The 26950-nt window shown below is 39.0% G+C and overlaps 1 protein-coding gene across 2 annotated transcripts in view; it reads left to right on the top strand.

Moving 5' to 3' along the window:
* Positions 1-18402: 18402 nt before the first annotated feature.
* si:dkey-87k14.1 (leucine-rich repeat transmembrane protein FLRT2) overlaps positions 18403-26950 on the top strand; it is a 69514-nt gene continuing 60966 nt past the window's right edge. For both annotated transcript variants that reach the window (XM_051383786.1, XM_051383795.1), the window contains exon 1: positions 18403-18792. The gene's annotated coding sequence lies outside the window, so the exon portion shown is untranslated. The remainder of the gene's footprint in view (positions 18793-26950) is intronic.

Here is a 26950-nt window from a genome sequence, read left to right as displayed (position 1 = left end):
TTGCTAACATATTCGCAGCGGTGGGAAGTAAATACTTTTCTGTACTCAAGTAGTTTTACAGGTATCTGTTCTTTACTTTATTTTTCTGGAAACATTTTAATTTTACTCCCTACTTTTTAAAACAAATGAAAGCAATACTACTACCTACTCTACCTTCTAAAAACATGCTCATTACTTTAGTTGTAATGCATTTGAGAGGAAGTTTTTTATTTTTTTCCTTCATTGCACATCTTTCCAACATCCAGACATCACGCACGACAGACATAACATGACCAAAAAGATGCAACAATATAACATGAAAATGTATTTTTACTTCATATACTTTTTGAGTAATGTGTACTTTTGGTACCTCTGCATCTCCTCCATATCAGCTTAGGTGATAATTTATTTACAGCTAGTTGTGCTGTGGCCAACCCTTATCTTACTAACTGGGGTACCTGCAAACCCCAAAAGTACACTTTTTATCATATCTCACAAGGGCTTTATTCTATAATTAAAATTTTTCATGACTTTGTCAATCAGTGTGTTCTTATGGACCTTATATCATTTTGTGTTTTAAGTGGTGTTTTTTAAAAGCACCACTTAAAACATATTGGAGTGCTGGGGACCCAAGTCAAAAGCACCCAATTCCACCTATACCATTTTAATAGATGGAACTATTTATTGAGTTCATGTTTGCCATAAGTCCTCTTTGAAAGTATCACACACTATTGGTTTACAGAATTTGCAAAATAACAGTCAGTAGTTCATTTATGTTTAATACAGTGTATCAGATAAGGGTTACTGCAGCTTCAACGCAACTCAATGAAGAAAATAATGTGAAATTAAACAATATCATTATCTCGCAATTGTGGCTATAGTGGTGGATGTGTCTTAATTTAATTGACATAATGCAGCTGCAGCTTTGAATTACTATAATGGATTAACAAACTTATATAATAGTAACTACACTGAACAAAATTATAAACGCAACACTTTTGTTTTTGCCCCATTCATCATGAGCTGAACTCAAAGATCTAAGACTTTCTCTATGTACACAAAAGGCCTACTTCTCTCAAATATTGTTCACAAATCTGTCAAAATCTGTGTTAGTGAGCACTTCTCCTTTGCAGAGATAATCCATCCACCTCACAGGTGTGGCATATCAAGATGCTGATCAGACAGCATGGGTATTGCACAGCTGTGCCATAGGCTGGCCACAATAAAAGGCCACTCGAAAATGTGCAGTTCCATCACACAGCACAATGCCACAGATGTCGCAAGTTTTGAGGGAGCGTGCAATTGGCATGCTGACTGCAGGAATGTCCACCAGAGCTGTTGCCCGTGAATTGAATGTTCTTTTCTCTACCATAAGCCGTCTCAGTGGCGTGCACATACTTTTTGAAGGGCAGGGGCGGAAAGAAAAAAAAGGGCACATAAAGCGTGTCCTCACCACTGTAGAGGGCACTTTAGACACGTTGGGGGGGTCTTCCCCCAGAACATTTTCAATTAAGTAGATGCCATTTCCTGTATTCTAGTGCATTTTAACACCATATTAGTCTCTCTTTTAGGCAGCATCCCTACCTAATAATAGAACTTAGAAGAGGGCAGTTGAGTGTTTTTTCCACCCAAGAGGGCAATTTAGTGTATTTTGCCAACCAGGAGAGCACTTTAGCACGCGTTTTGCCTCCCAATAGGACACTTTAGCGAGTTTTGGCTCCCAAGAGGGCACTTTAGCATGCGTTTTGGCTCCCAAGAGGGCACTTGAGGGCAGTTTAGCATGTGTTTTGGCTCCCAAGAGGGCATTTGAGAGCACTTTAGCACGCGTTTGGCTCCCAATGGGACACTTTAGCACGTGTTTTGGCTCCCAAGGCACTTTAGCACGCGTTTTGGCTCCCAAGAGGGCACTTGAGGGCAGTTTAGCACGCGTTTTGGCACCCAATGGGACACTTAAGCCTGCGTTTTGGCTCCCAAGAGGACACTTTAGCATGCGTTTTGGCTCCCAAGAGGACACTCTAGCACGCGTTTTGGCTCCCAATAGGACACTTTAGCGAGTTTTGGCTCCCAAGAGGGCACTTTAGCACACGTTTTTGCTCCTAATAGACACTTTAGCATTTTGGCTCCCAAGAGGGCACTTGAGGACAGTTTAGCACGTGTTTTGGCTCCCAATGAGGACACTCAAGAGCATCTTTTGGCTCAGGAGACACTTTAGCTTTTTGCCTCTTAATAGGACACTTTAGCGAGTTTTGGCTCCCAAGAGGGCACTTTAGCATGCGTTTTTCAACAGTTGGGCCACAAGGGGGGGCGGCCGCGCCTATATTCATATAGCACCTCTCTAGTCTTCTGACCACTTAAAGCACTTTTATACTACATGTACACTAACCCTAACCCTAACCCTATACTACATTTACCCATCAATACTGTGATGACAAAGGTCATCACAAACAGAATTTAACTCAATCATTAGATTCACGCATCGGGAGCAATTTGGGTGAAAGAGTGAAGTTGGAGTGCTTTAGAGTGTGATGGCTGCACAGGCAATCATAAAAGTAAAACCTGATTTAGTGCACGTTTATAAAGTGAAGATAATGTCTTATAACAAAGTGCTCTGCACTCAAAATCAACATAACGGTGATTCCCCAACACAAAAGTCTGCTAGATAACAAGTCTTTTTCTCCTTTAACCATTACTATTTTTTTATCATCCAAGTAGGATAACATGCTTTTCACCTGCTCCACTGCATATGTGTCAAAGGAGCTAATCACAGGTTTGAAAACTGGGCCCATTAGAGCGGACCTAATTAGAAATTGTTTCACTGTCTTTCGACAACAACATTAGAGCACATCTTATCACTTTCTATTCTAAAGGACTGATTCTGCTGCAGTAGCTCTTGAACTGTGTTTGATGTGGGAATCCTGTGGGAATTATTGTCTTCACCACCATTGCTGTCATTGAAGTCAGCTTCTCCCGGTTAGGATTCCTTCAGTGTTCGTGGTTTCCACAGAGGTCTCCTTCTCTCCAAAACAAACGGACCCACTGATTATACGACTGAATAAAGTAGTTCTACCTCATAAATCACTGTTTCTCCCAAGCTGTTGGCCAGACAAAGGACGTCGCAGAGGGGCTGCGAGCTGAGCTGCTGCTAGCTTAGCTTTCTCTGATAACTTAAGATCCAGATGTCCGATGACTAAAATCCTTCATCCGGTTCAAATCTAGAGTTAAAAAGCACCAAGATCTAAACAGTGGATGGTAAAAATGTGGCTTCAAACTGGATAAACAGTCAATGTATGACAGCCTCTGGCAGACAACCACAACGCTGACGCAGGCACAAAGGGGATATGACGCTATTAGCAGCGTTACCTGAATAAAATCACAGATTTCTCTGAGTTTGAACATTGTTGGAAACATTTGGGATAATGGAAGTACACAACTCAACTACATATAGAACATACAGTACTCTAGTGTTTATACACTGTTTAATGCGGAAATGTCAAGGATGATGAGGTTGTTGCAGTGATTAATTGCTTGCCTAAATGTAACCCTTAGTGAAGCTTTAAAGTGGCTACAATTAATATTTTTTTGAGAATGTATCTTTCATCAATGTGAAATACAATTACAATATGACAACATGAAAGGAGTCACTTGAAACGTATAATTATCACCTGAATTTGCAGCAACACCAGCTATACTACTAGACTGTTTTAGTTCACCGCTCACATAATGTTGTTTTCAGCTACAGCAGGCAGCTGTTTCTGTGAAAAAGCTGTAAAACCCACTGTACACTACCTGCCCAGCAGTTCTCCATATCAAAAGTAATATGTCCATGTTGTGTTCACAACTTTCTGCTGCCTAGTGGCAAAAGAAAGTTTTTGTGGCTGTGTTATGTGAAGAATGTTGTCACTGTTGATGGTCAGTATCACTGCACAGTGATCATAAACACACAACGATGTGAACCTCTGAATGCTGTCCTCTAGATCCACAGACATCAGACAGATGTCAAAGTGGCCTTTTACCACTCGTCACCATAACAACACATATCCTTTCACTCACCACACAATGCCCCTACTTCTTCACAGCGGATGGTAATAGTCCACAGTAATCAGGTATGGATACTGACGAAGGACTTGACGTGTTTGAGGATGTAATGAGCTGCAGTGCTTTGTCCTGGTTTTGGGTTGGAAGGTGTCAGTTATTTTGATCATATCGCAAGGAATTAGCAGTGGACAAAATTAGTCTTTCTACATGAAAGAGGAGATACTGTAAATACCATACTAATAAACAACTCTGCATCATGTTGAGGCCTGAGAATCAATAAACACACACAGATGCACTCTAGGATTACCTGATATGTTGGTTGTGTTATATGCAAGGCCTTAAAGCAATGGTGCCTCTGTTATTCCCACTCTGTGCCCAAACGCCTGTTCTTCCACTATGTAACTTTGGTTGCTGGGTTGCAAGGAGTGAGTACGGGGCCGATCACACAGTGATGCATCGCTACAGGTCAGGCAGCTGGTGTGCCTGTGGAGCAAGGAAGCGTGCCCAACCAGGCTTTCAAATATGATTATCAGAAAAAAAAGCAGATTCAAGCAGATGTCAAGCTCTAGTAAACTCTAAAGCTAGCTAACGTATTTACCAGAATAGTAAACAGTATCAAAACAGGAAGGAAGTGGTAATAAAAACGACTTTATGAGTTTCTTTTATGATAAAATGATTACTATGAGAGACAAAATTAATAACCAAATGCCCTCAACAGGTATCGCTGTCTCTCCACGTTCAGTGACTTTAACAAATGTAAAATCAGATATATATTTAGACTGTTTTTCTGCTATCGATCTTCATCGGTTAACTTCAATAATTTCTACATCGAAGCCTTCAATCTGTCTGTTAGACCCCATCCCAACTAGGCTGCTTAAAGAAGTCGTACCCTTAATTGGCACTTCTTTACTGGATATGATTAATCTTTCTTTATTATCAGGATATGTACCACAGTCCTTTAAAGTAGCTGTAATTAAACCCCTTCTTAAAAAGCCCACTCTTGACCCAGGGGTTTTAGCCAACTATAGACCGATCTCTAACCTCCCCTTCCTCTCTAAGATTCTGGAGAAAGTAGTCGCCAAGCAGTTGTGTGACTTTCTACATAGCAATAGCTTATTTGAGGATTTTCAGTCAGGATTTAGAGTTCATCACAGCACAGAGACAGCTCTGGTTAAAGTTATTAACAACCTTTTAATTGCTTCCGACAATAGACTTGTCTCTGTACTTGTATTGTTAGATCTTAGTGCTACATTTGACACCATTGACCATGATATTCTTTTACAGAGACTTGAGCATCAAACTGGCATTAAAGGAACCGCACTAAGCTGGTTTAAATCATACTTATCAGATCATTCTAAGTTTGTACACGATAATGATGAATCCTCCATAAATACTAAAGTTAGCCATGGAGTTCCACAAGGTTCTGTACTTGGACCAATTCTATTCACTTTATATATGCTTCCCTTTGGCAATATTATTAGGAATCACTCCATTAACTTTCATTATGCAGATGATACCCAGTTATACCTCGATCAAGCCTGATAAAATTATTCAGTTATCAAAGTTACAAACATGTTTTAAGGACATAAAAACCTGGATGAGCTGCAATTTTCTGGTGCTAAATTCAGAAAAAAATGAAATTCTTTTTTTTACTTGTTGCCCCAAATACCTCCGAGACTCACTGTCTAAAGATATAGTTACTCTACATGGTATAACTTGGCCTCTAGCACCAATGTCAGTAATCTTGGAGTTATCTTTGATCAGGACATGTCCTTTAATTACCACATAAAGCAGACCTCAAGGACTGCCTTTTATTACACATCACAGACGGATGCAGAAATACTAATCCATGCATTTGTTACTTCTAGGCTGGATTACTGCAATTCCTTATTATCAGGTTGCCCCAATAAATCCATTAAGATGCTCCAATTAATTCAGAACGCTGCAGCACAAGTACTGACAGGAACTAGGAAAAGAGATCATATATCTCCTGTATTAGCTTCTCTGCATTGGCTCCCTGTAAAATTCAGAATACAATTTGAAATCCTCCTCTTCACCTACAAAGCTCTTCATGGTCAGGCCCCTTCATATCTTAAAGAGCTCATAGTACCCTATTACCCCACTAGAACACTGCACTCTCTGAATGCTGGGCTACTTGTGGTTCCTATAGTGTCTAAAAGTAGAACAGGAGCCAGAGCTTTCAGTTACCAAGCTCCTCTCCTGTGGAACCAGCTTCCAGTTTTGGTTCGGGAGCAGTGTTGGGGGTGACGCATACAAAAGTTACAAAAGTAACGCGTTACCGTAATATATTACGTTAGGCAGTAACGGAGTAATATAACGCGTTACTAACTATATTTTGGTAATATTATTACAGTTACTGAGTCCGGTAATGCGTTACAATCTGAGCTGTCGCACAGGCAGAGGTTTCGAAAGAACAACCTAGGCGCAACAGCCGTAAATAAAGAGGAGAAGAAGACGGTTTTAAATCAACAGAAGAAGAAGAAGATGGTTTGGTTTGGAGATGGCAAGATGGCAACAACAACAACAACTGATAATTCAACATTTTCTAAGTGGTTATACTCGCACTATTTTGAATTTGTCACAGAAATGGATAAGAACCTCACAGTAAGGTGCACTTTATGTGCTGGTGGGAGGCCGAGGGAACTGTACACGGCTAAAAATAGTACAAGTAACCTCAAGAAACACCTGGAGAGAGTGCACAGCAACCTTAAGCTAGCGGCTAAACGACCTCTAGCTAGCAAACAGGTGGAAGATGGCGGCTCGAGCAAATCTAAACAACGAAAGTTGAGAGAAGGCTGGTGGCTGAGTATGTCGTGGAGGATGCGCTGCCTCTTTCTACAGTTGAGTCGCCGGTGTTTCATAAGCTTGTCAGCAAAATCCCTGTTCGATCAAGTGACAAGGTAAAAACAAATCTCTAATGATATAGTCCTATTGTTGAGGCATAAACACATTTCCACAGATAGTTCATTTAAGATGAGACACTACAAGTGGTGTGAGAGGTGATTCAATGATTAGAAATTGTTTTAATTTGTTAAGTCAGTTGTGTTTGCAGAGGGATTTTCATGGTTGTTATAGTCACATCATCTCAGAATACTTTAACAGTTAAGTAAAACAATAAATAATACATCTCCATGTTTTACAATACTCATAAATGAGACTGTGGGTGGTAATGAACAAAGCCCTCACTAAGAAAAAATATGGATAGAAATATATAAAGTTATGAGTCACTAGAGATTTGTATCTCAGTGTCTTAGCAAAAATCATTCACTATGCAATGTAAATTGAAATTCATATACTTGTAGTAGATTAAAAGAATACAAGTGAAAATATTGCGCGCCTTCATTTTGTAATGCCTTGTCCTAAATGTTTATTTTGGTGAAAGTAACTAAAAAGTAATGAGTAACTTATTACTCTACACAGAAGGTAATATTGTAAAGAAACGTATTACTTTCAAATGCAAGTAACTAGTAACATGAAATATATTACATTTTGAAAGTAACTTGCCCATCACTGTTCGGGAGGCAGACGCCATCTCCACAATTACTTAGCACTTTGAGATTCTTTTATGAAAAGTGCTTTACAAATAAAATGTATTATTATTATTATTATTATTACTTACTGTTAATGTTACTGTTGTGTTTTATTCAGGTTATTGTGGTATTGTGATGATGATTTGATTAACTCAGGTTACTGTAGTCTTTCAGACAGTGCTAAGGTGATGTTAGTTTAATGTTATGCTTCACACAGACACCATCTTTGCATGCAACTAACTCCCTTTTAATGGCACCGTTAATCTAAGATCACACACACACACATATCGGCCTAAACCTCAGTACACACACAAGGAGAGGGAACTCCCGCTCCTCCACACTCTTTGTCTCTCACCAACACGTGATTCATACATTGAAACATCTGGTCAGAGGACAAAGGACACACATCTTTCCTGGAGCACAACCCCCATGCACGCGCACACACCTTTTTCCTCTAATTTAGTTCCTTTAAGTTATATTGTATATAGTGTATTTTCCTCTGTTTGCTTTTATTATATCTCTTTAATAAAATGCTTGTGTTTATATATGCTGGCCTATTTAATTTCGTGTAAGAGTGAATGATACCAACCTCTTCTATGTAGAACTCCAAAGCTCCCACTTTAGCTATTAATAATGATTTTAGTTGTAGTTATTAATTTAATTATTAATCTGACTTCTGAATTAATAGTTTAGTGTATTGAGACTGATCAATCAATTATTGGCTATCGTTTCCCTTATTTAAGGGTGGTGCCCCGAGGATCTGAGAAGTCATTTTCTATTATCTTTTGATAAGTATACATTTTGATAACCATTAATTGATTAACCTAATACAGTTAAACCGCTATAACACCCTACGACGTGGAGCCCGACACTATAATCACTGCTCATTGTCCCCCATCATTGTCGTCGTCGTCATCATCTTCTTCATGTTCATCATCATCATCATCATCATCATCATCATCATCAGTCACTACTATTAGTGTAGTTGTTGCTACTGTTGTTGCTGTGCACCTTTGTCACTGTCTCTGTCCTTCTTCTGTTCTCTCTCTATTTCTGTCTCTCTCTGTCTCTCTCTCTTTCTCACCCCATCTGGTCGAGGCAGACTACCACCCACCTAGAGCCGAGGTCTCTCCGAGGTTTCTGCCTTTTAACAGGCAGTTTTTCCTTGCCGCTGTCGCCAAGGTCTTGCTCATGGTGGTACTGTTGGGTCTCTGTAAATAATGTTATAAAGAGTTCGGTCTAGACCTGCTCTATTTGAAAAGTGTCCTGAGATAACTTCTGTTATGAATAGTGACAATTTTCTTTACATTATATAACATGTCATTTTCCAAAAAGCCTTTTGTTAATCATATGATATTTCATTCCCAAGGTTGTCTCTATGATTGAATAAGTGTGGTGAGTCAGCCTGCCTTCAAGATGCACCAAAGGAATTCATTAGTCTGGGTTTCAGAGGAGAGTTTAAGCATGAAAACAGTAAGCATGTGAATGTCTTTGCATGAAATTGGAAGGATTTAAAAACCAGCTACAAAAGAAGAATAACAATATTGTTGTAAAGCATCTCCAACAGGTCCAGTGACAACCCCACGGTTTTGATTGACATAAAGAACTTTACAAGTGAGATTTTGCTATTTTTAGAGCCTTGCCAGTAGATTACAGCACAGGTTGTATCCATGCATCCATTCATATTTTAGCACTTATCCAGGAACAGGTTGCAGAAGCAGCAGGCTAAGCGAGGTAGTCCAGATGTCCCTCTCCCCAGCAAGGAGACCCCAGGGTAGACCCAAGGCAAACTGGATATATACATATGTCTCTGGAGGGGTCAGGAAGAGGCAGAAAACGTTACAGGGAAAAGGACGCACAGGTTTTATAATTACTAAATTAATTAAGGGAATGAACTGTGCTTAGTAAATTTATGGCAATCTGTCTCCAAAATGTTGACAATTCTGGATCAATTATAGTGCAGCAGGCTTGAGAGAATCACTGCCCACAACATCTTACAACCACCCAGCCAGACCAGCAATTGCAGGTGGAACAACTACCCCGGGAAGAGGGGGAAGAGAGCTGGGATAAGAGCTATGCTACCTAACTTAGTCCTACTCCAGATTCTGAGTACTTTTTGCAAATTTCTGTATACATTCACAAATCTCAGTGCGCATTTTACACATTTACAAATCTTATTATGCACAAAAGGATTGAGATACAGTTACACAACTCTGTTGTTATTGTTTCAAACATGACCCCATAAGAGCTCCCATTTTTTTTTCATAGACAGTGTTAGCTGACTGGAACATTTGTAGGCTTGAATGAACATAAAACTCTCCTGGTTGAATCATCAGTGCATAATATCAGCAACTGTGTTGGACAATATCTGTTTTTTTAAATAAAAAAAAGGCTCCTGTGAATTTATGTGAGCTACATAAATCAGTGATCTTAAAAGTGTATTACTTTTGCTGGAAAGTAGAAGGTATAGATTTTGCTTTTTAGAAAACTGCAACTGATTGTGCAGCTACTGTATATGAGCTCTTGTATTTTGAATGATCCACCATGCCAAACTGGCAGAAAAACAAAAATCCTCGTTACTAAAATAATAAAATCATCTTGCAAATAATCTATGTTGTCCTGGTAATGTTTGTATTATAGCTCCTGACTCAGATCGCCTGTGTAAATCTGACCGTCGGTACGATAAACTGTATGACACTTCAAACAGGTTAACCAGACCAGGTGGAACTGACTTGCAGTGATCTTTCTGAGGGACATTCTCATATCTACAGGCATACAGCCTAATAATGATCAACTTCCTTGCTGCTGTGGTTGATAAATTCATGCATAGTGATGTTAATTTTATGCGTAATGAACAATTTAACTTTCTAGAAGATGCATTTTCTGTAAAATAAAATAAATTATACTTGATTTGAACTGGTACTTATGGGCAAATTAATGTAGTCGTAGTTGTTCTTATGCCCTGAGCTGTAGAACAGGTTTATATGGCTTTTTAAAAAAGCCAGATCCTTGCTTTGAAAATCCTAGGTCAGTTGACTCCTAATGCACCCTTCCGCTTCCACTTAAGAGAGTGTTCTTCACCAGTCCAACCAGCACTGGACCTATGGGTGTTACTAGAGTCGAGAAAACGCCATGAGAAACTAGCTGCAGCTCTGTTATCAGACTCCCGTACAGGCTGAAATGGATGAGGTGTGACCAGCTGGGGACTCCATTTGACACAAACAATAACATCACATACTGAAGCTGCCGGGCCAACTGCATCTCTCATACTCGGTGTGTTGTAATCCGGCGAGGTAGCGCCGTCTGTAACATTATGCGAGCCTCTGAGCCTGATCTGAGCAGGTGTTGTATTGAATGCTGCTCTCAGAGCTCCTCCATGACAGAGAGCGGGGGATTCCTGAGCCGTTGGGATGAATAGCTGAAATAGCCCACACTCTCAGAACGTCTCGCTCTTGAGAATTATGTTTCAGTCTGTATTCTCTGACATCAGATGTGTACGATCTTAAATAGATCCTGGGACAAGTTTTGTTCCTAAAGACTTTCGAGATGTTTCCTGACATTGACGAGGACACCCACTTATAGCCTAAGTACCTGCTCAAACACATTTTTCAAACAATGTCTCTGTAGTCAGTCAGACGTTATGAGTGTTTCAGGGTTTTTAGGGCACTCTAAAGTGTTTACAGTTTTGAAGTGCTAAGGTGGGCTCTGTGAAGGCCTATCTGTTTGGATATTGGGATTTTATATTAAACCCAGCCAACCCAAGGCCACCGTCTTCACTAAATTTAAATTTTAAGTCAAAATCAATTTTTAACTGTTGAAATAAATTTTAAAAATGTTTTGCTGACCTGTAATATTTTGGTGAAATCATTTACTTTTTTCCTTTATAGAAAAACGTAAATCTTTGAGTTTTAACAGCAGAAAATTCAGTATTAAAAAAACTGAGCTGTGAGCTCAGAGAATTTTTCGTTTGGCTGCTTGAAAATTAGGTAATTTGATGTAAATCATTATCATTACTTTATTTAAAAAATAAAAAAATAAAACAGTAAAAAAATTAAAAGAATTATGATTTTTTTTTTTAAATGCACGTATGCGCGTGTATCTTACATGTTTCGTAGCACACCCAAAAACAGGGCTTTCCCCAAAAGCCACTGTGAAATTAGAACCCTGCTTCTACCATCAGTTTGCAGGCTAGATGGGTAGTCTGTGGCGTACTGACCAACGTGTTGGGGTCAGATAGTGACGGACAGTGACCCCCAAATTCCACCATACACCCGTTCCAGGCAAAGGTTGAAATTCCTCCAGAAGTGCCACAGCTTGTCCCAGAAGCATGTCTACGCTCTGCTCCATGTAGAATACTCAGCTGGCCTATTTTTGACAGAAGCTGTGACCCACTCTCATCACAGCACAGAGAAGGAAGTCAAACACAAAGAATCCGGCCAATTTTCAAAATAAAAAACCCTATGCAGACTCCAGATCAAATTTCACGGTACATCAGCATTGTGGCACCAGGCAGGAAGTCAGTCAGTCAGAGGAGATTTGAAGCGAAGAAACACACCGTTGTGTATTTTGGCTTTAAAAAGTGTAAAAAGATAAGTAAATAGTGTAATGTAACAATGAGATGTTTTGAAGAGGCTCCGCTTCTGAAAAGCTGTCGGTGGAATTTCAAGAAGTAAATTAAAAATGGTAAATGGACCTGTACTTGAACAGTGCCTTTCTAGTCTACCAACCACTCAAAGCACTCTAACACTACATGCCACATTCACCCTTTCACACAGTGATGCACAGCATCAGGGCAATTTGGGGTTCAGTATCTTGCTCAAGGATACTTCAACATGTGTGCAGGAGGTGCCGGGGATCGAACCAACAACTTTCTGATTAGGGGACGACCTGCTCTGCCTCTGCACCACAGCTGCCCACGAGAAGGAGTGTGGATCACAGAGCCAAAAAGCATTGCAGACTCTATGTTATAAAGCCAGGCCCAGAATTATGGGGTTAAAAGCAGCTGGCTTTCTTTATAAAAGGCTGATTTATTTTTCTAATGGTTCTAGCCAACCTAGTTAGTTTAACAAGCTTCACTAAATAATTACTATTGTTATTCCCCCAAATTATGCCAAGGCTTTTAATTTGGTGGTGTCTGACCCAATCAAAGCACTTTATCTCCTGTCCTTTAATAAAAGATGTGCAGCTAGTCCTTCCAGCTCCTCTACATTATTTATCATACAGTAAAGAATTCCAAGGACTCTCTAACGCAGGCAAACTGATTCATCACCAACCTCATAGCTTATAATAGCACCCCACAGGTCTTTATATGGATCTGGGCTTATATGTTTGAAACGCTAACAGCATATAAGTGCTGTTCAGCAGGAGGAATGTTATATATCTGGCTCTCTTCCTTGTAATGTATACCTCCCCCAGTGAAGTAATGAAGATTGCATTCCACCTGGAGGGCGCTATGATCTCACTGCACTTTGACAATACACAGATGTGATGTCTTTATTGCTACAGTGACATAGTTCACACCAGGATTTGACCAGCATGAGATTTTGAGGAACGTATATTTGTTTTAATGATGCTCACAGCCAGTGTTCTGTACTGATGCGCAATATGTCTGCATGCTGAAAATCTCCCCTAGACTCAACACACCTGCTCAAGAAAGTCTAATGTCTTTAAATGAAGTGTTAATGAGAGATAATTCATATTAATTCAATATCAAAGTTAATTTAAAGTCATTTTACAACACAGTGTTGTGCAACTAAATCACCCCTATGAAGTTACTTAAGTTAGTTAATACATTATTGATAAATATTCAAGATTCAAGATTCAAGAAGCTTTATATAAGAGAGAGAGAGAGAGAGAGAGAGAGAGAGAGAGGAGAGGGAGAGAGAGACAGACAGACAGACAGGTGCACAGCAACAACAGTATTGGCAATGGCAATCTAGCAGGACCATGGCAGGAGGCTCCACCAGGATCGATAAGAACCTGCGAGATGAGAAAACAAGTAACTAAATGTGACAAAGTGCAACAAAAATTGCAGTTAAATGTAGGTACAGTATATACAATATACAACAATACGCACCGTGCAGTTTAGCAGCATAAATTGAAATAAAATAAGTACAAACTAAGTAAGTGATAAGGAGCGATTGGATAAAGTGGTAACAGTGGTAAAAGTGATATTGTAGCAGCATTTGTTATCAGCATAAATTAACTATGGTACAGTACAACTAAATAAAGTGATGAAGTGAAAATTGGGTAAAAAATGGTAAAGTGACATTTGCTCAGGGCACAGTGTCTCCACTGTCCCTTTCACGATATATATATATATATATATATATATATATATATATATATATATATATACAGATTCTAATATTCCTGACCTTTGCTAGAAGTGCAATATTCATCAAGGTTCTCAATATCACTGCTTGTGGGTGTGTGAGGAGATTTAAAGAGTTCAGTGAAATATATCACAAATGACCTCCTAAATTAAATTAAGTGCTCTGTGCTGGAAGAATGTTGTTGTCGCCCCTCTGTTGTTTACTGATTGAAAAACTTAACATCAAGTTTGTCTCTGAAGAAACTCCCTGAAACATCTGGGAGATGTTTTTGGAATTTGTGTAAAGTGGTGACATTGAAAAGGCAGTGGAAGTGTGAAGTTCTGCTGAAATGACTAATGTGTGCTGTACTCCTGCTGTATTCCAATGTATTTATTCATTTTTATTTATTTTAGTTTTCACTGACCCTCCAGCATATCATAAACGAGATAAACAACACTGAAAATACTGACATATCACAAACATCTGTTGCATATCTGTTTTATTCGATCCCTTGTTGGATTACTGGGCTGCATACTAGTGCACAGCATCTCGGAATTATTTATTTTGAGAAAAAACTTCTAAATAAATAAAAAGTAAAAAGATTTACTTACTAATCAAATGTAAGTTATTCTTTGATTATTTAACACCAAATCCACTTTTTCGAGTTAGTAAATTATACTGTAATATAATGTATGGTCACAACAGCTGTTGGCTTCCTCAGAGAAGATCAACTAATTCTTTACTTTAGACCAAAGAATTATGTGTGAAAAATCACCGATTGTACTCACGTTGACTGCAATCTGGGCCACGGCTCTCTATCAAGATTTTTAAATAAAGCTTTTGTGATTTTATCCCACAAAGTGCATTCCAGGGGAATAATACATCAACAATATATCTTAATAAAAGAAGTAAGCTAACATAACTGAATCCTCCAAAAGTTTGGAGTCACTCATTCCCATGAATTAAACCCAACTCTCAACTTTGTGCAGTTTGTTAAGTATTGATGATAAAATTCCAGCTTGTTCCATTGACTCATTTTCTTTAAGTTGACTTTATATTATTACAAAAATGTAAACCCTGAAGCCTCAAGATTACTTGGCTGCCATTTTGGTAATTGATTAATTGTAAATTGTTGTTACGTTGTTTGGACAGGTAATACAATAATTTGCTTCAGATCTAACTTACTTACTTTAAAAATGTACTGTGTATTAAGTTGCTTTGGTGAACATGTTAGCAAACAGTTGCCTATTTACACATCCAGCAGATACAGACCAACATTAGCATTCTGGCCACCTGAATAATTTGAGTTGAATAGCCACTTTTCTTTTAGCTCTTGTTTGATTTCCACCAACTCTTGAGAAGAATATCCAGCTTTTGAGGTACTAAATGCTCCACTATGTTCACCAGATAGTCTCGAACTGTGTCTCCACACCACCTGCTCAGCCCCAAGCAGTGCTCTGAAAACGGCCACCTGCTGCAGTCCAAAATGACGCTAGTGTGAACCATAGCAGTAAAGTTGCAGCCAAACAATGAGCTAAAACTCATTATAAAAAGGTTAAGTAAGAGCAAAATAATTAGCAAAAGAGGCAAAAAAGTTTCTCTTAGCCGAAGGGAACTGCACAGTTGGTGAGAATTATCTATGGGTTCATCACTATGAGCGACCTTTCACATTACAACACATTCTCACTCCCAACTCGTCAAATAATGCTAATGCTTCTAAATATGACACTGTATCCCTCTAGTGTCATTTTTGGACGTGCAGGGCTCGGCGGTCAAGTTTGCAAGAATGAATATGCCACATCTGGTTAAACTTTCAGGACGGTTCTTCATTTCACACAAAGAACTTACAGCTGTTCCTGTTGGAGCTACTTTGCTCCAACATTAGTACAACGTGAAACTGCTCCCTGTGAAGTTAATAGATTTAAGTGTAAAAGGGTAGGGACCAAATCCATAGCTTCATCATGGTCCACAATGTTTTCATTAAAACAAACCACCATGGCTATCTTTAAGTGTATTAGAGACACGCAGCTATATTCCATAGTATGTTTTCTTAAAACTCAGGAGAGTTGCAATGCATGCTGGGAAGTCTATGACTAATGTGCTGGTCATGTTTCTTTAGAAACATAATTTAATGAATTGATTACACTCTGTACAAAACATATATTCAACTTATCATTTTAAGTCAAAAGACTTCAGGTTGGAAGAAATCATGTTTAGTTCTTAAGTGGTCAGAAAATAAAAACTAGAAATTGAATTAAGTAATTAAGTTTAATTAAGTTGAAGTGAAAAAGAACATATATGTATCCAGAAAGATCCAATTTTTATGGATGTGCATCCAGATCATATCTGTGGCTGTGGCTCAGAGGCACAGCGGGTCATCCACTGATCGAAAGGTTGTTAGTTCGATCCCCAACTCCTCCCACTCCATGTTGAAGTATCCTTGAGCAAGATACTGAACCCCAAATTGCTCCTGATGCTGTGCATCAGTGTGTGAATGTGTATGAATGTTAGTTTCTGTTCGATGGACTTTGCCATCACTGAGTGAATGTGTGTGAAAGGGTGAATGTGGCACGTAGTGTAAAAGCGCTTTGAGTGGTCGGAAGACTAGAAAGGCGCTATACAAGTACAGGTCCATTTACCATCATATCATATCATAAAAATAAAATCTGTGCATCTGTATGATCCAGTCTGTAATCTATTTTATACTAGCCATATCTTTGGCAAACATATCACCTCCTCAGATAGTATCATATTTTTGTGCATTTATTCCAGTGGTGGCCACTGTTTTTTTCTCCTAACATATGCATGCTGCTGCGATGTATCAGGAATAGAAATAAGTGAATAAGTGAAGTGAAATAAGTGAAAAGAAAATAAACTTTTTCAGACATAACAGCTTTTTTTTTTTAATGCTGCCAAACGAAACACAATCTCAGACTGAGAGTTGCTGAGCATAAGGCTGCCGTTGGAAACATGGATTATGCCATTGCTAGGTTCTACAAGGAGAAAAACCATGGGTCAGCCAATTCCCTCAAATTAATTGGGATTAAAAGAGTGCGACCCAATCCAACAGGGGTATTTGATTAGCCAGCTCCTAAGAAGGGAGGCATTTTGGATTGATGAATGGTCAATAATGTCCTTATTGTTTTATGTAAAATGCTGTAATTCTTGTGACTCTGTTAGATTAATCATTCTGTGTTTTTATATTTATTATGCTATGTCTTCTGTATTATGTAATTTTGTTAAATATTGTGTTTTTTGATATACTTTCTACTTTGAAAATGGTAAACCACTGAAGAATCACAGTAAAGTCATTCCAGTGTGCGGTGGTTCAGTTTGATTTTTAATATGTTTTTTATTTATTTATTTTATGTTGGGATAAAGGTAAAACCCTGTGGATACATTATTTTGTCAGAGCTTGCCACATATTGTTCTTGAGACTAAATTATACTTTAAGATCTGACATACTTTATTATGTTTGTTTTCTGTGGTAAATCCACACACTGTAAAAAAAATGTTGAGAGAACTCAATTTCAGGACTGTCTTCACTAGTCAAGTCAAAATAAACTACTTTACTTTACTTCTTTAGAAAAAAAGCTTTAAAAGCTGTTCAGGAAACTCATAGTGAAAAATGTTCCTTTCAATGTTTTGCAAATATTTTCAAAACATCAGATTCTTGGAGCCTGAGTAGCTCACCTCATCCCCTCTCTCTCCCCCTTTCCTGTCACTCTTCAGCTCTCATTAGCGATTACAGGCATTAAAAGCCCAAAAAATATTAAAACACTATTATAAAGTCAGATTCTACATTGCCCCTAAAGTCCTCAAAAGGAAATATTCCATGTGTCTATGCCCCTCTAAACTGAATGTGGCGGACATTCAGATTTCAGCAAGAGCAGTAAGATTTTAATGGTATGACATTCAGAGGTGAAAATAAAAGTTGATAAGCTGAGTTGTCTCCATTATACGACAGCTGTGTGCATCTGAAGCCGTTAGAGATGCATATGAATTTAAAGTAAATTATCTTGTGCCCACAAAAAATAAAATAGATAAAAAATATTTCCTTTTGGGGACTTTAGGGGCTCGGTAAGATTCAAATGCAACATGTTTCTAAAGATTTCTAAAGAAGAAAAGTTAATTTCCTCAAAAAATATAATGAATACAGTTGCCCCAAAATTATTGTTGTCTCAACTGTTTTTTTCACAGTGCATAACAACAGTTTCCTCCTTGTAATAACTCTAATAACAAATCTGAAGAAAATCTGGAATCCATTGAACAACCCTTCAGAAGAGTGTTTATGTCAGGAAATACTAACCTGACAGTGAATCATATGATAATGGCCTACAGTACTGGTGGAATTCCCCTTTAAACAACAACCACTGTATTGTTCACGTCGCCCTCAAGTTGGAACATTTTTCTGTTCCTTCAGAGGAGCTGCTTCTTGTTTTGAGTGTTCCCCCTCAGCACACCACATTAGTGTCTGTAAAGCCAGGGAATTTTCTCTATTTGCAAACATCACATGGTTCTGATCTGTGAAAGGCGGCTGTAGCCCCATTCCAATCCCAGCCTCCTGCTGCCTCAGCTGTCCTGGATGATCCCCACGTCGTCTCCCCTCACCGCCCGCTGAAAGTCCTGGAAATTCAAACCTACCTGTGATCTCATTGCTCGGGCCACAGAGGAGGAAAGGGGGGAGGGCGGACTGGTCCTTTTGGATGTGGAGTGCGAGATCAGAGCTGCAGGGGATCAAGAGAAGGGGAAGGGTTAGGTTTCAGCTGAGGTAGTGAGCAGAGCGCTGAGGTGCAGTCTGCTGAGCCTCTGCACAGCTGGTTGTCCAGGCTGAACTTTAAAGTTGGCAGGTTCTTTGGAGGAGCTGCGAAGGGACAAGACAGCAGCAACTCTACATCAAACCGACACAGAAGGTAGGCTGCCTATGTGTTATTATTTGCGCCCAAGAACTATATTTAGTATGATAAAGGGAAAATGCCAACATTTGTTCTGGTTGGTCTGGACTATATAAAACTATAATGAAAAAAGTAAATTTGGAAAAACGCTAAAATTCTGTTTATTAAATATTTTATATATATTAAATATATTTTTTACACTCCGTGTGTGGATATCTTTGACATTTGAGTTCATAGATATCAAACACTTGATTGTGCTCCTTATAGATTCTGAGATACAGACAATTTCTACTACAGTCTGTTTGCTTCAATTAAACCTCAAATCTTCCTTTTCTGAGACAACTTCTAACTCTCAAATACACAGTGAACCCAGACAACACTTCCATAGGACATCGTAATGTCAGCAAACACACAGTAGTTGTCAATTTTAAACTGAGAAATGTTTTATCTAGCCTATTGAACGTCTAAAACAATAGCTGGCTAATCAGTTAATTAATTGTATGACAGAAAATGTGAACTGTTTTAGCAATTGAATAATAATTAATAATTTATGAACACAAAATGTGAAAAACACTTGTTGCCAGCTTCACAAAAATTATGATTGGATGATTTTATCGGTTGTATTTCTGTAAATTATGTAAAAGTTGAATATCTTTGGGGGTTTTTTCACTAATGGTTGGATTAAAGGAATTTTAACAATGTTTTTCTTTTTTCTCTTAACAGTAAATCAGTGAATCAAAAAAATAAAAAAATAATAGCAACAATAATCTTCTTGCAGTCATAGTTTTAGTCAAATATGCCAGATATACTACATTTGTGGATCTGTAGTTTGCAAATAAAATTGTACATTTTAAAAGGTAGAATAACATAAATTGTGTTGTTTACAGATGATTATGATGACACCAAGATCATGTCTGTAGAATTGCTCTAAACTTTGAGGTCCACTGCAGTGCAGTTAGGACTGCCGTCATGACTGTTTAATGCTCCTCAAAGGCCTTTAACTTTGACTTTTAGAAAAAACTTTAATTTTAGCTTTAAACATCACACACAACGATTGATAAAAACACATGTATAAAGAGTGACACTTGGAAATGTGTATTTTATTATTTTTAGACCAAGAATAAAGTGAAAAATGTAGTAGTAAGCTAAATACATGGTTAACATTATCTGGGTTAGGAGGTGTTTCTAAAATCCCACTTTTCCTAGTTGTGCTTTGCTTACACTAATAACCAGGGGTGGATCTAGAGAAATATTCATGGTGTGTCCAGAGGGCCTGGAGACTTTAAGGGGTATATAATATCTGCTGATTTAATCACGAATAATCACATATATCAATATTTGCCTGATAATGCCCCCAAGTGAAGATATTTGAACTCAAAAAACATTACTGTGACACATTAGGTGGTGAAACATAAACTTACATTTAAATGAAGCAGTTGTCCAAAACTGTTAAATGGAAATTAAAAAGTGCATGCATAAATCCAAAATCCAGAACCGAAAGTAGTCCATGCAAAAACAGACATTTTGATTGATTATTGAACAGGCTATAAGCTTGACATATGAACAAGGACAAACTTGCAATGAAAATAATCAGGAAAAAAAACTGGAGGGAAAACCGAAAAAGACAGGAGGTGAAGTAAAACAAGAGATAAGAGACAACTTGCACTGGTGACATCATTTGGATTCAGTCGCGAGCATGGCTCAGCTCTCAGTCATGATGTGAAACCCCACTTTTACAGCTTCAAACTGATCAGAAAAATAAACACATGAATCATGGACATGTATAAGAGCTACCTAAAATCATTTAAAAATTATTTGACGTGTACTTTTTAGTTTGGTCTATCTGCTAACATGGAGGCAGCAGGCTTTATGACCTATACAGCTGGCCAATTCCATAAGCTTAATCCCCAATTCTTGGTGAAATATCCTCATGTTCTATGGTTGATCAAATGTATATCAGCACTTTGAATTCATGAGTTTGAGTCATTGCTATTTGCCAAAGTAGAGATCTGTTTACATGTATATAAAACAATGTCAACCCAATAGGATCAAATCCCCATGCTCGCTGCTGACAGAACAGCATCCAATTGTTGCAGCCCATCACCTTGTCATCGAGTCTCTTGAGCTTTCAGAGATATTGGAAGATTTCAGGCAGATTTTCTGAATCCTCACACTCCTACTGAAGAGGTGTATTGACTGGAGGTGAGACCACAGTTTTGGATCAATCTTGCCGGCAGCTTCTTTTAAGCTCAGCCCGGTGGTTTTATTTACAGACAATGACTGTTGAATCAAAGCAGTGGGCTTGTACATGCAAAACGGCCGCTTTCATTGCACTTTTTGGTAGAAATAACTCAAGTGTTGTGAAGGTTGCATTGAGTGAAACAAAAAAGGGCAGTTATTTGCTGCCTGGCTGTATTTACATTCAGCCATGCAAGTGAGCGTGAGAGCCTTTCTTCACTAAACAATGGGACGTTTACTGAAGATTTGTGGAGTTGTTTATTGGAGAGGCTTTGAAGCTGCAGTTTATCTAGCTACAGTGTCTGACAGTGAGTGTGCAGGCAGTCACAACTGATTACAGAGGAGGAAGTCACTGTTTGTTGGTCCTGGAGTGCAACGCCATGAGACAAGAGAAGGAATCTACACACACAAAGATGTCAAAAGCCAACAAAGTTTAATTAATGAGGAAAAATAAGGCAGTGTTTGGCGATATGATGGGAATCAGTGGTGTAAGGCATGTGTGGATGAATGAAACTGTGTCTGAAAGCTATGGGGTTGGGAAAAAGATGAGGAGGTGTTGAGGCTCCTAAGCAAGACTGAGTGTGACCTTTGTGCCTCCCACCTCTCATGTGGCGCCATTGCTCTGAAAACCCACCCAAGCTTCTACAAGAGGGAAACAGGACAGAGCAGCAGAGGAAGCCTGGAGGGTGGGCCCTCACAATTTGTTTGTGTTTTGTCTGTTTGGATGTGTTGTCTTAAGTGGCAGTGTGCCGAACTCTCAGGGCCACTGTAGATGTGACTTTTCTCATGTCACTCACATGTCAGACTGAATTCTTTCTGCAGTATGACAATGATTCTGTAGGAAAGATTACATACACACACACACACACACACACACACACACTACCTACTCTGATAGTACAGTGACTGGGCACCTAATGAGCACAAGATAAGTATGTGAGGAGATCTGCTCTCGGTTGGCCACTTGTCTTGGCTGGGGAGACCATTTAAAGTGGGTTCGAGCCCCAGGGCAGAGCTGAAATATGCAGGAGGAACACAGTGTAGGAAAATGAAGCGGAGAGCAAGATAGTTCCCGGGGTATTCTCTTACATAAATGAGGCAAGACGTATTGAGGCTAAGCCGTAACTTTCCCTTCTGAAAGTTGCAAACTGTTAACCAAGCAGGGCCGAGAATATCTCTCAATGTACCCTCCATCTGCTCACTGACTCACTTTGGCCTTTTCTCCCCATTTATCCTTTTCTCCTCAGTTTATCACTGGGAAGGAGAATGCATGTTAGAGATGCACATTAGCAAGAATTTAGATCAACTATCTTTTCCATTGGCTAGAATCTTTTTTCTTTTTTTTTCAAATGGCCACTTCACTGCATTCTTTTAGGAAAGATCACATTATTTTTGAAGAACTTATCAAAACATCTCTAATACATCCAGGTGGAGGCTAATTTTACAAGTTGAAGGAGTACTTTACTTACTTCTTACTTCTGTGATAAGTTAGTTTAAAACCAGTTTAGTGTGGTTGTAGTCCTGTGACTAGGGTCACATGGATTTTCAGTCCAGTTCCAGTCAATATAATCTAGCAGCCCTGTAACCCTAGGAATTATGTTTATATTTAGTGATTTGGTTTCTCATAATTTATGTCCAAGGCCAATATTCAGTGCCTACAAGGCTGGAGCATGGACTGGACCAGTGGGACCAGGGACTGCCTTGGGGTCTCAGGCCACACATGACACGTAACTCAAGATTTCTGAAGGGACCCTCACTGCACACAGCTCAAGCTGACCACAACTTCCACCTAGAGTCATCCCCACTCACAATGTGAGGACCCATGGTGTTGATCACACATTCGGCTACTACAGTATAAGGGTCCCTGGGACAAAAATGCTAATTTATATTTGTAGTCCCTAGGCAGGTAACAGAACATATGAAGAACCTTAGTTCTTAGAGCCCTTCGGCTCCTACAGTGTGAGCGTCCCTGGGCCCCACAGTGGTTATATTTTGAATTGAGAGCCTCCTTGCCACTTGTTGCATACACTGAGCGTAACACCTGGGTGCGACGGTATAAGATTTCCATGATTTAAGGGGGTGGGGCTCCAAAAGACATGTGCCCAGGGCCCTCACAGGTACCATGATCCGGCCATGAGTCCCTAAGGCTTTTTTACATTACATTTTGACTGTTTGTCAACATAGAGAAAAGCAGAGGTGTTACTAATAACATCAACCATGGCTATGTTCTATTAAAGTGTCCCAGTGAGCCATGGCAGTGTGAAAGTAAGTTAACATGAACAATACAGGAAACTGAAACTGAAGCGGCTGAATGGGATCATTTATTTCATGTGAAAAGGCCGATGTATTATGATGGAGACAGAAATCAATACTGGCTCAAAAAAAGCATTTTGAGTGCAGAATTGTTTTTTGTTTAAACACTTGAGGTGACCAATGCTTTCAGTCTTTAAATAGGTGAGTGTTAATTATGACTTTCAGAACCACAACCTGAAGAAGTGTGGCATTTATTTACAGCTGCAAAGGGAGGAGCTCAGGGTGGACAGTCGCTGCGTTACAAGAGCTGTTCAACGTGCCCTTGTTGACTCAAGAACTGCCCTCAGGTAAATCCCTGCTACCGTTGTGTTTTATTTGTTTGAGGTGAACTTGGTGAGATATTTGGTTCTTCTGAGGCAGCTTGAGAAACAGTTTTATAAGGAGGAGGAATCAATGGAAATCTAAACTGATTGGTCACATTTCTTAATAATAAAAGCATATGGTGTCTTCTAATAATTCTATTTAAATAAATTCTGTTTTACTGATGCAAAGATATTAGAAACGATGCATTTAATCGCCGCAATTTTTGCTGGTGCACCAATGTGAATCGATAAATCTGCAAATCTGGACCCGTGCAGGTCTAGTTGTGGTAGCTAAACTCATTATAAAAAACTAATTATCAAATTTCAGAAGAGGAGTAAATCACAGATTATTTTCTCTATAAATAGCACAGTAACAAAATTGGAAGTTCCGGTTTTGGTTATTTCCTGAGGATTTATAGTTGACTTTCTTTCTAAAGTTTCAAATTAAGTCTTGTACCATGAACCATAATTTGTTGACAGAATTTCTAATTGTTTCTATTGACAATTCAGCAGGGAGAATTTCATGCCTGTCTGTGAGTCGGAAATACTCCACTGATAGAGAAAATGAATAGGACTGACTGTAGGAACTCTTGTAACACTGCCCAGTTCTCCACTGTATTCAACCAGTGGGACTATTTCTACTTTACAAGAGTCTACCTTTAATAAATGCTAAGTCTGAGGAAGAGATGACCTGAATGCAGCGTTCGCCTCATAATAAGGAGCACAATGTACAGTACTTCGTGTATCGGCAGCAGTTTGCGTTGTATTTGGTAAAATAAATTAGGGTTACAGGATGTTTTGTGCTGCTGTGGCTCTTTGCAGGAAGAACATATTAGCACCAAGAAGGAGTGGAACGAGGTGAAAACATGACCGAACTCTGTCTAATTACCTTTTTCTTTTTCTCTGGAAGAGAATGGCAGGCAACTGGTGGGTTGTGTTTGAAAAGATGCTGCCAATAAACAAAGCAAAAACAGTAGAAGTGGTGAGGTCTGCCAACAGCTGGGATGCATTGGACCTTTAATAAAAGCTTAAGTTCCAATCAGCAAGGCTCTGCTTGTGCCAGCTAAATTATTTCCCCTGTATTAGCAGGCCCAGTAAGTTGCTACCTTAGATATAGATGCCAAAATGTTATTTTATTGCTCATCTGTGAAAATAAACAAAATGATGCAATGACCCATAAACAGCTCTAGCATTTGCTCATTCCACCCAGCAAAGGTGATAGATAGCTTTTATTGTATTATAATTTACATGAAATCAAAGTCAGGAAAGTTTAATTATCCCCCTGCATGAGCAACGCTGACATTCTGGTGAAGAGAATGAAAACACAGGGATGTTTGTACAGCCAGGCTCTGCTGATTAGCTGGCCAAACCCACTGCTGTTCCTGTTGGACATTAAAGCCGCACTGGATGAAGTTTTTATGTGTAAATATAGTTTTCTAATCAGGCAAAATGAGCTCCTGCTGCTCCTATCTGAGTTGCTGTAGAGGTGCTCAGAACATCTAGACTTAAAGCTGGAATAGTCTGATAATCTGACTGATTTTCCAGAGTGAGTACATTTTTAAATCTAACATCATGTTCATGTTAGCCAATGTGTTAGGCAGGTAGGGTTACTTGTCCAAACCACTGACAGTATAGCCGACTTCTCACTTGATTTATGAGCTCAGTAAACAGTTTCCTAATGAGTTTATGGTCTCAGTCTCTAGTTTCAGTCTTCTTCCATACAGCATGATGTTCATTTAGTAAATGATGGTCCCATTTTGGGTAAAATAGACCATAAAGCAGGGTATGCTTTAGGGCGTGGCTACCTTGTGATTGACAAGTCATTCTCAGTGAGTTCGTCCAGCTCAGCGCACCAAACTCAGATCAAACTGTCAAACTAGGCAGAGCTGATAAAATATGAATCAAGATTCTGTTACTGCATTTAATATCTCTTTCCTCAAATCACTTCACTAACATATTTGTGTGAATGAACGCAGCTCAATTTGCAGTACTACATTTCCACTTGCTCCAACAAACTGTCATAGCGAGGGCGATGTAAAAATCGTGTTCGCTTGTTACCTTTGTTTCCAGTTAGTAGGCGGTGTGTCACTGTTTTTCCTGCTTAAAGAGTTTTCCAATAAGTATTTAAATAGTAAAATCTAAAAGCATGAGCAGTGTTTTGTCCACAGTAAGCTGAACTCACAGATGTTGTCTGCCTTTTGTCTTTGGTATTTGGTACTAGGGAGGCGAGTGAAGAGAAGAGCACTGTTTGAACTTTACTGAAATTTTCTTGCTGAAGAGTTTTATCCCTTCACAGTTGGGGTCTCATCAGCATGCCAGGTTACCTCATTTACATTTAACTAAAACCTTATGCTGCTGGCAGACCTGCTGGAAGGCAAAAAAGAAGTAAAACGATGGTGAGTGAGAGAGGAGAGGGAAAAACCGATAAGCAACATTGGTGGGTGGATGAAGCTCTAGATGAGGGCACATCCAGTCAATGGAAGGCAGGGAAAGCAGCTTCTGATGGCTACACAGTTCGATTGTTTCTTCTTTAAATTAACGTCACTTGATCAGATTTTAAATGCGAAGGAAATGAAAGCCCTACATCAGTTTTGTTTTGTTCTAAAAGAATAGTCTAATAAGTTTGTTTCTTTGACGTGTTTATGTGAGACGGTTCACATAACATAAGCATGAGAGCATCTGCTATTATTGTCAAGCTATGAATAGTGCTGCTGCTGATTGTGATTTGTGGCTGAGGGCATTGAAAAGCTGCTCCACTGTAACTCTACACAGCCATGCAGCCATGTGGTGGACATTACTCTGATACAGATAATCCATGGTCAGAAAGGCAGCACATGGACCTCAAGGGACCCCTTTTTAGACAATTATCTGTCTGTATTATATTTTTATTAAATTTTTCAACAATCAAGGGAGGGACAATGCCCGACAAGAGGTCCAGGGGCATGTCCAGAGGGGGTGCCTGGGGTATCCACCCCTACAATCTGATTGGCAATTGACATTATCCTTATGTCTTCCACTCTGCAGCTTTCAGAAGCTATAGCAGGCACTTTTTTAAAGCTGAATATACTGATATATTATGTAACATGATGATCTAACGTATCCATTGGCACCAACCATGGCAGGAAGGGAGCTAAATAATGCTCCAAAGTTAGGCTAAAGTTTTGCGATGGAAAAACTGACATGGGTATTTTCAAAGGGATCCCTTGACCTCTGACCTCAAGATATCTGAATGAAAATGGCTTCTATGAGTTCCCACGAGTCTCCCCTTTCCGAAAACAATGCAGTTTTTTGCATGCAATATAAATGTTACTTTCGCCTAGTGT

This window comes from Dicentrarchus labrax, unplaced genomic scaffold, assembly GCF_905237075.1.
Source record: "Dicentrarchus labrax unplaced genomic scaffold, dlabrax2021, whole genome shotgun sequence".
In the NCBI taxonomy this organism is placed as follows: domain Eukaryota; kingdom Metazoa; phylum Chordata; class Actinopteri; family Moronidae; genus Dicentrarchus; species Dicentrarchus labrax.
The sequence above is the reverse complement of the archived record's forward strand: the minus strand, read 5'-3'. Positions and strand labels throughout refer to the sequence as shown.